The sequence below is a fragment of the Myripristis murdjan genome, chromosome 2 (assembly GCF_902150065.1).
Source record: "Myripristis murdjan chromosome 2, fMyrMur1.1, whole genome shotgun sequence".
NCBI lineage: Eukaryota > Metazoa > Chordata > Actinopteri > Holocentriformes > Holocentridae > Myripristis > Myripristis murdjan.
Window position 1 is genome coordinate 14,989,475 of NC_043981.1, and position 15,970 is coordinate 15,005,444.

The window sequence follows — 15,970 nt, forward strand, 5'->3', positions numbered from 1 at the left end:
CACACACAAAGTATTGCACAAGGAAAACTAATATACGAACATAAAGCATGCCCTCATACCAGATCCATGTTATGTCATATATGTTACACATAGGCGGTTCTACGGGGTGGCAGGGGGTGGCAGCTGCCACCCTAGAAAAATGCCTTGCCACCCTAGTTGCCACCCCAATTTCAGACAATTTATTTATTTATTTTTTAATTGTGGTTGTTCGGAAACTCGCTGTTACGAGACTCAAATGTCCGAGTGCAAGTAAATGCAGCAAAAGATGACACCCCACTATTTAAGGGGTTGATAAATAAATAAATAAATAAATAATTATTTCTAATGCCACCTTTTGGTTTTCTATTCAATGCTTTACTCATGTACCACAATAATAGAATGTTTTTGAGTTAAAATATCCTCATTTGGGGGTTTTCCAAGCAAATACTGATATATGTGATCGTTTGGTATTAAATCAGCATATATATTTCTGCCACCCCTTAAAGTCTCCATGCCACCCTCTTGCCACCCCATGAATATTTGTCTAGATCCGCCCCTGATGTTACATATGTCATCATACATGAACCAAACAGGCATTTCCCCTTTTTGGATTTGATGGCCACATATATGTCTCACCCATAGATGTCAAACAAACACATGTAGCTTATATACAGTATGTGCATATATGAAAACAACATACCGTGCATAAATGGCCATACATGTGCATCCGTACGTGCACAACACACAACTCAAAAAACTGGAAATGATGTTTGTACTTATCATATATATTTGTCATATGTCCATATCAATTTCCATATATGCAAATGGGCCAAATTTGAATATATTTCTGTATTAATGTACTATTTCTGTGCATTTAAGAGTCTTTAATAAGGACATATACGCCATATAAGCAATCCTACATATGTGCATGCATTACATTTCCGTATTTTTTGAAGTAATTTGGGGTTTTGTGAAAAAAACAAGTAAACAAGCCACCATACAAGTCGTCAGGTTTGGATTTAGCGAGTCAAACTAAATGAAAAAACTGTCACTTAAAAGATAGTGGAAAACAAAATGCTGTCGACTGTACAGTGCAGATTGGGAATATTGTCACAAAACAATTCCTGGTATTGAGCTGATTGAAGGGCGGCGTGCGGGCTTTACCACCATGACAACCAGCTAAGGTTCAGCCGCCATCATCGGCTGACCCTGGAGAATGTGAAGGCGTGCATTTAAAATGAGACGATGGGTGCGTTGGGTTTATCGCACAAGGTGTTCCTCTTTGCTTCTTGTGCTTCAAGAAAACGAGAAAATTTTGGACGTCCACTGGCGAGGAGGCGCGGCGCTCCTGATTCGAATTCTGGATGGGATGGCAGACGCTGGAAAAACACACCTCTCTGTCAACAAATCTGCACAGAACAAAACAGAAGCTCCTCGCGAGCTAATTGAAGGGTGGCTCGCGGCCTCGCTCACACAGAGGCTGAGCCGAGCGACATGGGCAAGCGCATAGTTGGCCAACCTGGAGAGCTCCGCGGTCGAAACATCAATCTGATATCGTGTCGGGTCTAATTTGCTGCGCACCAAACTCCGGGGAGCAGAGGCTGTTTGGGATGGAAAAGCAGCTATTTTTACTTAAGTACTGCACTTAAGTTTTTGAACTGCGTGTGTTTGGAGGATTTCCATTTTATGGAATCAACGTATCAATTTCACATCTGGTCTGCACTGTTTCCCCTCTGTTCTCACGCTCTGGACATCTTCCCCCGTTTGCACTGCGTCACGTGACCTGCACATTTTTACATGCACATGAACATAATTTCTGCATATGTGCCACATCAACCTGTACATAACAGCTCTGCTCATGTGAATAGTCAACAATGCACATGTGCACACGTGGACACGTTACTGTATACTGTATATCACGTCTGTTTTTGTTAAAAATAAATAAATAGATATAGATAGATATTTATAACACACATTAACACATCTGCATAAAATTCTGCATATGTACAATGTGAACCTGCTCATGTGAATAGCCAGCAATGCACATTTCCATGTCCAGATGCATTTCTCTTTATATAAAACTTTAATTTGTTTTGGGTTTTTTTGTTTTTGTTTTTTGATAATATGTACAACAGAAAATGCACATAATCTTTGCACATGTGTAATGTAAACCTGCTAATGTGAAGAGTCTGCAATGCACATTTCCGGATGAATTTCTTAATTTGCATTTTTTCATAATATGCATAGGTTACTCAGTATGTGCTCTTGTTGTTGTTGCTTGTTGTTTTATTATCAACACTGTGTGATTTCTGTTTGTGTCTTTTAACTGCTACAAGTCAGTTTCTCTACAGGGCTCATTACAGTGTCATCTAATCTGATTTAATCCGATGTGATCTAATCAAACTTAATTTTTCACCTCCTGTTTACTGTGTAAATGACGTGTACTACAACGTCAACTCACTGGAAGCTATCAGGCTGTTTTTTGGGGGGATGGGAGGTGTGGAATGTAATTTGACGTGAGAGTTCAAGAGCTGTTTGCACTCTGAATATTTCAATTTTAGGGAATCCAGACATCAGTTTTTATCTTGTCTGTGGTTTGTATGGAGTCAATGTGAAGTGTGGAGGATGAGTTACACCGTGGACAGTCTCAAACTCTCACTAAGTGTTTAAATCTTGTTTTTCCTCACAACAAGTGTTTTTTTTCCCATTTGGATGAGAGAATTCTACTAATTTCCAGTGCTAATCAACGTTTATACTGAAACAAGTGAAACTACACTGGAAACATGTTGGGTTATCTCACCCAACCTGTTTCTAAAATAAGATTTTAAGACTGAATATGGAAAATTATTTGCACTCCGCTGTCAAGACACTGAATTTAAGATTTGGAGCTTCATCTTTTTGCTGCTCTGATTGTTGTTGTGGGTGAGTGTGTCGGGCAAATGCCTAAAATGAGAAATGAAAATTCATTCACACACGTTTCATCCCCGTCTGAAGAGCAGCAATAACAAAACATCAGTTTGAACGAGTTGGCAGAGTCGTTCCGTGTGTGTGTGTGTGTGTGTGTGTGTGTGTGTGTATGCGTGTGTGTGTGTGTGAGTGTGTGTGTGTGGGCTGCAGATTGACAGTAAAACACACATTCCAAAGCTCCCCCCCAAATGTCCACATGCGGTAATTTAAACCCTGCATACAGGTGCAGCATGCAAGGTGTCCCTCTTTCTCTGCACGCACACACACACACACACACACACACACACACTCACACACACACTTGACACGGTCTAAAGCGATGTTAAACCTCTTACATTCTACACATGCCTTCCCTCACTTTTTTTTCCCCCCTTTCCCATTCAACTGCTGCTGGTGTCCATCTTCACACACACACACACACACACACACACACACACACACACGCAGGCTGGCAGCTTATCCTACCTCCCACATGTGTGACAGGTGTCAGGCCCAGTGGGAGCATTTACAGCTCTCCACTCCGTGACCCCGAAGCCTGACGACGATACCCCTAAACCCTTGACCTTTGACCCCTGCCCTCTGCCTTTTGCCCCGTCGACCTCGCCGCACCTGCAAGTGGCCGGCGGCGCTCCAGCGAGGCCGAGTGGAACCTGTTGCCTCGCAGCTCCACATGCGACCGTGACGGGGCGGCGGAGTGCTCACGTTAGCGTTTCCACTCCTCAAACTCCCGCCTGGTTTCTCCTGCAGGCAACAGAGTTAAAAAAATAAATAATAATAATAATCTTATATCTCAGTTGAAGATAAATGAAACTATAAGAAACAACATTTCATTGCCATTAATATTTTTTTATACCATTTTTATACCATCACCCAATTAAGGCATCAACTGGAAACACAAAAAGGACACAGGACCATTATTAATGAATGAATGAATTCCTTTATTAATTAATTAAATGTTTTTTTTTTTCTTGATACTTTCAAGATATTATCACTTTCAAGGCGCTGGAAAAAGCTTGAAATCACTAAAAGGACTTTGGAAACAGGATATAATCATATTTAATTGGTAGATTTTTCAGTTTTTTTAAAAGAAAAATAGGATTTCTTTACTCCGAGGTCTTCAGCAGCACATGAGCGTGCAGCACAAACACTAACAGGCAACACACAACAAATCACACACAGCGCCAAGTTTAATGAAAATAACGTCTATATCAGCCGGTATGTAAAGAGGGGTAATTACTGTACGTGTTTTCCATTTGATTGCAAATCGAGCTAAACTTAATTATGATTTGCGATGATCAGCATGTGCATTTTGTGTGTGTGTGTGAGAGAGAGAGAGAGAGAGAGAGTGAGACAGAGAGAGAGAGAGATTCCCCTTCTCTGTTTCCTCAGCGAGGGCTCCCCAGTGTGTGTGGGTGTGAAGTGAGTTTAAAGAGGATAAACACTCCCTTTGACTCTCCTCATTTCCTCCACAACCCCCTTAAGTTAATCTCCATACACACGCACACACACACACACACACACACACAAACACACACACGGCGGGTTGGAAGTTGACCCTTGACCTGGACAGATTTCACGGATTATCCCTTTTTTGTCCCAGCGTCGCTTTTTTGATCCAGTACTTTGCCCTTCGTATTAAAGAGAGCTCCCCTCCCTTCTCCTTTTCCTTTTCCTTTCTAAAAAGTCAGACTCCAGCTCAGGGTTTGTCAACAAAACCTGCGTTTCCTCAGTCGTGCAAACAAAAGAAGATGGAGAAGGGAAAAAATAGACGAGGAGAGGAAAGTAAAAACATAGAATGGACAGAAAGAAATGAAGAAATGAAGAGAAACACTTTTAAAAAATGTCCATCTCAGTAGGTGATTTAGTGGAAATTCAACCATGAAGCTCATTTTAATGGCTGCAGTGTCTAGAAACGAGGCAACATCCCAAAACCAGCATCGAGAAAAATTCCTAAAACAAGTCAGTTTGCGTTGGGGAGCGAGCGAAATCAGCCCCCGCTCCCTTGTTGGCAGATGTTTTCACTTGTTTTAAGAGGGGGGGGGGGGGGGAAATACGATTTTTAAGACGAAGGGATAATGTTTGCCATGCAGAAAGAGACGAGAGAGGAGAAAAGATGAATCCGAGAGCGGAGAAGAGGAAGAGGGGACGAATGAGAGGAGAAAGAGACAGAAAGAGAAAGAGAAAGAGAGAGAGGGGGGAGGAAAGGGGAAAAGAAGACAGGCAGGGGAAGGAAGGAGGGGTGAGTTAAACGCAGCGGGGCTTTTTTTTTCTTTTCCTCCCCCCCCTCTCTCCTCCTAACCTTTGATGTGAACAGATTGCTTCCAGGGCAGAGGGAAAAGCCATTTACCCACCATATATTCATGTCACTGGTTAAACAGTAGACTTAGGTGGAAGAATGGAGATTAGCCGCACTCTCAGCATCTCATTACATCCTAAAGGAGCCCATTCAAGTGGGTTTTAACAGCTGTTTTGCGCAATTTCCCCCCTCACCGAGAAAAAGAAACAGTCACACAAATCTTGAAGTAACACGTTTTTGATGTCTGAGTGTTTTTTTTCCTTCAGAGTGGGGCAGCAGCCGCAGACAAACAACAACAGCGCGCCGGAAGAGCTGATAAATCAATTGCATCCGGCTATAACGCGGGCCGGCGTGAGTGACATAAAAGCTAATAGGAGCTTGTTAGCTGTCAATCAAAAGGAGTGGGGGGGGGAGAAATGAGTGCATCATTGTCCGTCGCGGCTGACCCTCCCCTCAAACTGTGAGTGACGCATTGATTGGACAAGGCCCTTCGGATACGACATCTAATAGGGCCTTGTTCGCTGTCAGTCAAGAGGCGAAAGGACACATCGCTGACTCAGGGTGTTTCTGTGTAATAAACCAGGCTCACATCCACCTACTGACACTCAAACACCCACTGAATTAAAGTGTTTTTTGAATTAAGAGTCAGACACAATGCACTTAATTTCAGTGGGTTGCAAATTTCATTGTAAGCAGGTTATTAATTAGCAACAAATCGGAAATTTCTTTGAAAATGCCCCCAAATTTATTTCAACATTTACCTCAAAATTCACTGAAAATCCAAATTTTGGCTTTTGGCGGTCACCAAACTCATTTTAGATGAAGATTTCATGTAACGTCAGGTCTGTATTGGAGTTTGACAGGAACAGCATCACATAAAAAACTTGAATCAATTAAATGAAATCACTTGGAGTGTTCAGAATGAGTTTGGTGACACAGTAAAAGTAAAGGGTGCAGTTTTCAGTAAAGTTTGTGGTAAATTTTGACGTCATTTGGGAGTAATCAAAGATTTGGGAGTCGTCAAAGAAATGTCAAATGCATTACTGACTAATTATCACCAGTTACCATGAAATTTGCAGCCTGCTAGAAATGAAATGACTTGAGTCAAATATCATTTTCTTGATCCTAGTGGACCGATCTGCCTTAGTCTGCTTGATGGAGATTTATTGCAGTACACCAGAATTTTTTTTTTTTTTTTTTAAATTTTATTTCATTTCATTTTATTTTATTTTATTATTTGCATTTATTTAATAAATTTATGTATGTCTCTTTATTTTTTTTATTTTATTAGATTTTTTTAAACTTTTTTTTTATGATGACTTTTTGGTTTTCCAGTAGTGATTAAATGCAACAAATTACTATATAAGCTCCGGGAATAATAGAGCCAATATCAGTCTAAGGAAGAGGTTGCTGTCCTTTAAATGTTTACAAGGTCATTTATTTAAAAAGGAACAATGTGCTGCTAATGAATGGGGGAAAAATAAAAAAATAAAACACAAATAATCCAGATTTAGCCATTTGGGCTGATTTTAGATGATGCCCAGGAACCTAAAATTTAAGATACCACATGCAAGACGAGTTATAAATAAATAAATAAATAAATAAACAAACAAATAAATAAATAAATAAAATAGCACCATCAGGTAAACAGACAATTGCCAATATAACACAAATCATAGTAACAAACATCACATCTGCTACAAGAGCAGCTGATCTTATATCTTATGAAATCAGTTTTGGCGATGCATATAATGTGTCGATAAACGTCAGGAAGAAACTGCATTACCCAAAAATTAAATTTATCCTCAGAATAATGGACAGTGTATTACTTTGCCTGGGTAACCAGCCTAATCATAAGTTTGCTGATTTCATGCCTTCTAGTCCAAACTCACACACGCGAGGAAAATTTCAGCATCATAAAGATAAAAACAACAATAACAAAAAAAAGTTCTCCTCTTCATGGCGATTCCTGTGCAACATTTGCGAGATATCAAAGACCTCTTGCTGCTCCGAGAGACATGAAATACAGTTTTCAATTATCTTTTTATGACATTATGAACTGCATGTAGAGAATAAGTGAATTAATTTAACAAGTAAAAGCTATGTCTATAAAACATGCCAACCTTTTAGTGCACAAGTTTCTGATTTAAAAGTCAAACAAAACACAAAACTAATGCAATCAAGTAGAGCAGATGTTGCCCCGGTATGTGTGTGTGAGTGTGTGTGTGTGTGTGCATGTGGACAGTGTGTATTTGCTTGCTATATGGGAAACAGCACAATAAAACGAAACACAAAACAGACCGGAACACATCAAACTACTGGCCAGTCCTAAAAAGATGAATGTGTTCTTTGTTGGTTAATCTAAAGTGAACTCTACTGCGATTCAGGAGAGTGTGTGCGTGCGTGCATGCATGTGTGTGTGCGTGTGTGTGTGTGCGTGTCCACACATTATTGCGAAGTTCCTTGTGCTTTGGCAAGGGGTCTGCAGCACTAAACTAAACCTCGACTGAACCGTTTGTCTGATTTTCCCATCAAAATAATGAAACGTGATCACGGAGCGCTGCGCTATGCCAGGGAGCGTCCAGGGTCCACAACTGTCAAGGCAGACTTCAAAGACTTGTGGCCCTTCTGCACTTCGCCTGCCCCGGCCTCGCTGGCTGACTGGCTGGCTGGCTGGCTGGCTGGCTGGCTGACATTCCTGGGTTGTTTCTGCTGCTTTTTTTTTTTTTTGTGCCCCGACATGCAGCCTGTACCTCTTGAGAGCAAAATTACAGAAGATATTAAAGAGCGGGGGGAAAAACACAAAGAGAGAGCCAGAAGAAAGAGAGTTCAAGAAGTGATTGGGAATAAACGCAGGCCAATGGTGCAGTCAATAATCGAGGTAGAGACCCCGAAAATGGCTGACATGCGGATGATGACACCTGCTGCTGTGATAATGGCAAACCGACCGCGGACGATTGCGGTCGTGGACGCCTCAAAGATCTCGTGCGCAATTTTTAGACCATGAAAAAAGCAGCTGGCATCAAGTGGTTGGCGGAGGTGAAGTGAGGACCCCGGCGGATGAAAAACACGGAGTAAGCATGTAATTTGATCGCGGAGACCGTGGTTTTCATCACTGGCCGGCTCATGCCTGAAAACTGAATTTTTTTGCACAAGAAAGCATTTTGCGATAAGATTTTAAAACAAATCAACGCATCTCCATGAGTTTTGGTGACTTAACTCTTCGTAATGCCCCTTTAAACACGCTGTAAATAACATGCATCTCATAAAAGACGAAGATCCAAGTGTTTTAGAGTGAGATATTTCAATCCACAGTTTATCGGCCCCAGCTGACACAGACTGGTTGAGTCTTATTCCATGCAGACCGTATTGAACCAGCTGCAAAAGTGTTAAAGTTTCTATTGTTGTTCAACTTTTGTCCAATTCTGACATCCGACTTGAGCATCAAAGACGGCATCTCACAATTTCGCCATCAAAAATGCGTTAATTTTGCTCTACAGACCTGCAAACAGTAGTTCAAAGACTGCTAAGTGCTCCTTTAAAGATGCTACATGACATTTTAACGCCAATAACTCATCACCACATTCATTTTGAGACCCAATTATGACGACCCCGGCAAGAAAAAAGACTTTTTCTTGGTTTCTTGGAGAATCTGCTGGGTTAGTTTATGGCACAAACCAGGAAGAGGCCGCTGTTGGAGCTAAAACTTCAGACTTGGAAATTTCGGAAGCGACAGCTGGTGCAAGGAGTGAAAAGCAGATGGAAAAAATCACTTGTAATCCCTTGTAACACGCTCATCCTGTGCGGTTAACGGCAGGAAAAGGGGACGTCCTCTTTATGACAGGAAGCAGCGGGGTTTCTGGGAAACGTGGCCTTAATATTGAACATGAACACAAACAACGCCACTGGTGTGGAGTCGATGCTACCGACTGTCTCCACCCACGAGTCAAATCGAAGTCCAAAAATGCACCTTTAACATTTGGATGCATGTGGAGTATCACATGCACACAGAAGTCTTAGTTTTAACCTCGCTGCAGTGCCAGATGGGTGGGGTTTTCGCCACACAGGGACGGGTTAGCGCCGCTCCGACTCACGGCTTTGACTTGAACTGAACATTTTAATATTCTTTTCAGCAATTGACAAATCATCCGACACCATTTGAAGTGTCCCAGTGCGGTAAACCCCACCCACTTGGCACTCCAGGCGGGCTCAAACACACGCTAGGAATTATTTGTGAACGCTGTTTGACCTGCGTCGGAAAAAAGCGAGCGCGCGATTCACGCACACCCAACACACACACACACACACCCACACACACACACACACACGCTGGTCTTAGGAGGGGCAGACAGATGAAGTGCGATGCATCCCCCAGAATTCATCTGGATTACTGGGTCGCCTGTGGCCTGTGGCATCACTTCGGTCCCTCTCATTTAGAAGCGTCTGGAATGGTGTGGTGTGGGTGTGTGAGCGTGCATGTGCATCTGTCTGTATCTCTGCGTGAGGGCGCGCTTGTGTGCGGCGCATAATGTCAGCGTCTGTGTGTGTGTGTGTGTGTGTGTGTGCATGCGACTGCGCGGAGGGCAAAATGAAAGGAAATCACAGTAATGGGAGCTGACGCGGCGAGATGCACGCACAGGGAATCTTTGAGAGGATACAGGACGGAGATACAGGCCTGGACCTGATTGTCAGCTTCTTGTAATCACTCTCATGCTCTGGAAGGAGAGAGCGAGAGAGAGAGCGAGAGAGAGAGAGAAAGAGACGGATGGATGGATGCACGCCGTACATACAGACGTCAAGTGACGGAGGTTGTTTATTGAACGTGAGCGTTCGCTGAAGATCTGCCTTTAAATCTGGTTGTGATGTGGAGATGTGTATCGCTTTACGTTCTTTGGGCCATCAAACGCCACAGCCTGCAATCACTGGAGCGGGTTATTGGCAAACCATCCAAAAATACTGGAGAAACAAAACAAAAAAAAAAAAAAAGGAGGTTAGGCAGCCTTGCAGTCCCAAGACAAGACGCTGAGTCGCCCACCAGCTCCGAGGTTTCTGCTCTGACCTCTGACCTCCCCGTGGAGCAGGGCGGCAAGACAGGAGAGACTTTCCTTATGATGATTCATATCATAAAATAACACCAGTGAAAGTCAAGGCAGCAGTGATGTGGCCTCCCCTGGGCCAGGCAGAGGCAAATATGTCATGATTTTTAGCAATAATAATAATAATAATAATAAAACTTTATTTGAATAGCACCTTTCATACAAGAATTGCAGCTCAAAGTGCTTCACAATAAAGAGAAGAACATTTGAAACACATTAAATAAAAATAAAACATTAAAAAGAATAAAACAGCACAGGGTGGAATTAAAAAAGGAAAAGGCAAATAAAACAATAAAAGACAACATATAAAGTACATTAGACTCATATGAAGTACAGTACAGTACTTCTTTTTAAAAAAATGAAAGGCTCAAATGTCGTTCCTGTGAGATTTGACACAATCAAGTCAGTGGTATCTAAAAAATACAGTATTGTAATGTAGAAATCTCCATTTTAGTCTCAAACTGAGGCTTTAAAATCTTGCTTTTCTTAAAATAATCTGCCAGTGGGATAATCCCGCTTGTTTCCAATGCCGTTTCAGTTATTTCAGGATATTTTCTGGGAATAAATGACGCTTGGTTCAGGGAGATGATGGAGACGAGTGAAACCGCACTGGAAGCGACAAGATTTTAGCGCTGAAGATGAGATTGTGTGACTTGCAGTGCGTGACAGATGAACGAATAAACAAATTAGCATTGAAATATCCTCCAGACTTTCTCACTTCTCACAACTTCAGGCCAAAATTTGAAAAGGAAATCCACATCGATGAACATTTTCTGCAGTTGTGAGAAATAAAAAGGACCCAAGTGAATTTATTTAAATATTTGGACCATCACTAACATTTTATTTTTCCCCAAAACATGACAATAACAAATGATATTCCTTTATTTATCAGGCAGGGCTGTGTTTATCGTGTCTCTGGCCGGCTTCAGGGAGCCGCTCCACCTCTCAGCACTCACTTTGGCACGGCCGGCACTTTGCTTCCCGGACATTTTCCTTCGCCAATCTGAGTGGAAAGCTGGATTGGCACCGATTTTGACTCCATTGACTCTCTGCGCACCTCGACCCAAGAGCTGTAGCTTCTACCCATAGAAATTGAATGGGTAGAGCCGGTGCGGGCATTTGTGGGCCTTTATTTCTCGACCCATCGGAGGATTTCCGGGTGGCTCACCTCGCCCAGACCTCAGCTGTAGCGTTCACTGATGAGACGTCAAGAGTTTGTTTGAGTGACTTTACTGAAATTTCCATTGTCATAAAACAAGCACTCAGTTGACCTCTTTGTCACAGTGTCGCAGCTCACAGCAACAACGAAGAGGGAAGTTAAAATCAATGTACAAAATTAATTAAACTCATCAACATGCTGTTTAAGTTACTGAAAATTATCGGACACTAATTCATACCCTATCTCAGGCTAAGTTGTGAGCTATGTTAGTCCTAATTAGCTGAATAACATCATCTACCAGGTACGACTCAACTCCTCCCAAAGCCTTTTTTTTAACTGTTATTTTATTGAATTGAAATCAAGAGCCACAAAGTTCATTTTCCCAATTCTTTCATTCATTTTCTCGTGAACTCAGCCTTCACAAACTCCTCTGCCGACGCGAACCACCTGGAAATATTCACTTTCTATGTTCCTGCCATGCAAACGCTTCCTTCCTCTTTTTTGGAGCCGCTCTTGACATCATGCGCCTCCGACACGCAAACGCCGCACGAGCACCAAAAAAAAAAAAAAAAAGCTGGCCCCACGTACCATTATGTCAGTCAGCCTCCGTGCAGCCTCATACTTTTGGAAGCTCCACGGGGCAATTTTGCTGAGGTTTTTGTTCGCAGCTATTTACTGGATATTTAAAGCTTGGAGGGGAATCCTGAACGCTTGCGTTGTGGCGTCGCCATGGCAACCGGGGTCCACCCTATGATCCCTCGATTTCATTTTTTCAAACCAAAAAAAAAAAAAAAAGGAGTTTCTTGTCTCTCCATCCTGTGTTCCCTCAACATAAATAGAATCGTCTGCATTATTTTAAAGTATGGCTTCAGTGAATTATTTCTGAAAATGGTGCACGAAGAAAAAAATAGACTGAGGGAGTTTAGGGTCCTGGGAAAACAGATAAATAATACCCCGCAGCAGATGGCCTGCATGTACCATTTAATATTTATCTCATCTGTGAGATAGATAATACACTGCACTGAATAAACGGCAACAAGGCCCTATTTATTATATATTTGCTTGTAATTTAATGTTTGTAGACGCTTCATAAATGCAAAAACCACTGGGCTTATAAACCATTAAATAAACCATTCTACAGCAAACTTTTAAGAGGACAGACCATCGTTATTGTCTGTTCAATCTCATATTTCATATGGAGGTAAGGTTTTACCATTGATTAAGCAATAAGAGGACTATTGGGAAAGCTCTCACATCTGGCATTGTCTCTTTTCCCTGTAATATTCTGATATCAGTGTCTCCGTCTGATGACTCCCTGTCTGTTACTGGAGGGAGCTTTAAAATCCCCCCGCTGTAAACTATCTGCTCTTGAAAGCGTCTGCCAAGTTATTGTTTCAGTCGGGGAGAAACATGATCTTAATTCTGTTTTGGCAACAGGAGGCTACCAGCGACGACGCACAGACTGACTAACCGTTTTGGTCTCGCTTGTCTCTCTGCGTGCACGTCAGAGAGTTCACGACGGCGGGAGCTCCGAAAGCTTTATTATGTGTCAAAAAGCCCCGGCGTTTTTTGTTGGGTTTTTTTCGACCGAGCGCAAACATTTCAAGAAAGCATGTGTGTGTATGTGTGTGCGTGCTGTCGGTTAACTTGAAGTACATTTTTATCTGGACTACAAAGAGCAAAGACCTGCCAAGAGGAGTCCTCGCAGGATCAATACCGTAAAGCTGCTGGATCGTTTCCTCACAACATATTCATATAAGCACGAGGAGGTCTTCATGTAGCATTTCTTGACTTTCACCTTTGCACTTCAGGCATGGAAGTGTATGCAAATGAGGCGCTGCTGTTACAAAACGAGCTTGCTACCAAGTTCGAAAGACTAGAGAACGACCGAATCCATGAAATCAACTTCAGTTAATGCAACTACATAAAGGAAGATGAAACACCTTGAAAGATAATGAGCATTAACGCACTGAAACACTCCAAATCACAGCCTGGGTTGCAGTTTTTGAAAGGAACAGCATGGGGAGAAACAGATTAGCAGAGGAGCCGCAGACACCCATGGCCAGTGGCATTATGTCAGGGCGTGGCTAATTCAAAAATGTGGCACGGCCGACCAAGGCAAAAGAGAGGAGAAAAACATCGGATTAAAATCGCATCCAAGAATGTCATCACTCGGGTCCCCTTGGAATCGCTTGTTCCCAAGTTGTCTCGGGGAGAACAAACTTCTCATGAAAGCCGGCGCGGAGACGTGCCCCTTATAGCTGGAGATGGACCGTGCGCTTGATGTTGCCCGCACCGCGAATTAAGACACACAGCTGTTGGGTCGTCCAGCTGTTTCAACTGGCTCTGTGCTGTGGATTATAATGCTGTTTCGACATGATGGCAATGAATCATGGGGCTTCCCGTTCCCTCTTGTCGGTAAAAGGCACCGAAAAGGCACTGAATCCTAACTTGGGGTCTCTGTTGTTTTAGACTCCATTAGATATTGTCTCAACAATGCACAAGCACATGAATGGTGAAAAGGCCAATGTCTCATTCAGGTAATTTAGCAAGACTGGCGGAGTATTAGTTAGAAGACCTTGAAACAAAGCAAAAAAAGAGAAATGAACATGCCTATCCTTTATTTTTTAAGCCTGGCTGCATCAAAAAATACCACACACAAAGGAAATCAGACAGGTGAAGGGACCCTGTAGTGATGTGGCTTCTTTCTTTGGTGATTTCTTGCAGAAAATACCCTCACTCTGACGCCATGGCTGTGCAATATTGCCACCCGTGTTTGCATGAGCCAGTCCTGCCCCTCCGCCCAGCCCGGCCACCTTTGCCAAATCTCCTCCAAGGAACGGCTGGCAGCTCGAAAAGTGGCTGGATAATGTCACACGCTCATTTGCATATCAGTGTGTTTTGCTCCGTCCAAATATGGAAAATATATTTATTGGGGGAGCAGGATGAGCATGGCACCACACCCTGCCACTGTTTCAGCAAGAGGGAGTGGTCAACATGTTAATTTTATTTTTTTCCCCTTTTTTTTTTTGACACTGCTGCTTTTGAGAAATCAAGTTGCCAGGGGGTCTGAAAAGTCGCAACAAAGCTTCCAAGTTGGCCCCGGTTCGTCCCGGTTACGTCTGCCACAGAGAAACGGCTCGTCATTGTCTCCTCTGCAAAATCTCTGCAGCGAATCGCGGCTCACACGAGGTTGGCAGTGTGAACTCCAAACGCCTGAAATGTGGCTCAAAGTGTTGTCATCCGTTATGGCGCTCGGCTCCGCTGCCATGACTTCAGCTTTGGAGACAAATCCAGTTTTCTAGCTCGCTGGCTGATATTTTAACTTTTGTGCGCCCTCATAACGACATGCACCGCCTCTGAGAGAGGAGCTGCAAATGAAAGCACATCAAATCCTGAAACCCAGACAATCGAAAAGAAAATGACTCGAGAAGAGTTGTTTGTTTTCTGATTACAAACAGAGACCCATGTTCACCTTATGCAGTGTTGCTTTCCTGTAAAGGAATATTCCGACGTTTTTGGCAAAATAACTTTTTCACAACATACCCAGACTGAGACAAGATGTTCAATACCATTTCACCTCTGTACGTCCAGTGGTTCAGTTCCTATGGGTAGGATGTCGTGTTAGCTTAGCATAAAGACTTGAAGTCTATGGGAGTCATTAGCCTAGCTCAGTCAAAGTGAAAAAACAAACCTTACAGCATCTCTGAAGCTGTCATATTTACGCAGTGTGTCATGTGGATCTGAAATACATACCACTGAACACATTTATCCTTCTGTCTCATCTTGGATCGTCGCAGCGATGCGGCACAAATCAGCTTCTCCTAAAATGAATCTCCTTTTCTTTCCCATAGGAACTGAACCACTGGACGCACAGAGGTGTAAGGGTATCAAACATCTTGTCTCAGTCTGGGTAAGCTGGAAAAAAGGGTGTTTTGCCCAAAACGTTGGATAATTCCTTTAAATCCATGGTGAACAAATAGTTAACACACTCACAGCCTTTGTCCTGTATGTTTAGAGGTATTGGGAAATGAAATTCTGGTAATATTTTGTCCCAAAATGGACATACAATGTGTTGAAATAGGATTCTTTACTATATTAAAGCATTGGAAAGTAAATTTCTGCCGCTGGTGTGGCCCTGCTCCTGTTTCACAGGTCATGGGAACCAGACAGTAGCTACAAAATGACAAAAATCCCTGAGGGAGAGGGAGCAGAACGTGAAAAGGTGCATTTCAGGAAATTCGAGATCCGTCGATGAACTTTTGAGTGATGCTGATGTCAGTCTTTGCAGCCTTTGGAGCTTATAAAATAAGCACCGTATGCAGGTTGTGCAGCGTTACACATGCACACCTACACACTGTGCGGGGTAAAATGAAGTCTTTGGGCTGCGCACACACACACACACACACACACACATGCAGACAAAGTGCTGCGACGATGTGACTTGAGGAAAGGCGGGGGCAGCAAGAGCCG

General features: G+C 42.7%; 1 long non-coding RNA gene across 2 annotated transcripts in view; it reads right to left on the bottom strand.

The window, feature by feature from the left end:
• Positions 1-583: 583 nt before the first annotated feature.
• The window catches only part of LOC115373958 (uncharacterized), a 72,920-nt gene continuing 57,533 nt past the window's right edge, over positions 584-15,970 (bottom strand). For both annotated transcript variants that reach the window (XR_003929575.1, XR_003929576.1), the window contains exons 2-3: positions 3,556-3,687; positions 584-1,358 (exon numbers count right to left, since the gene is read on the bottom strand). This is a non-coding gene — a long non-coding RNA (uncharacterized LOC115373958). The remainder of the gene's footprint in view (positions 1,359-3,555; positions 3,688-15,970) is intronic.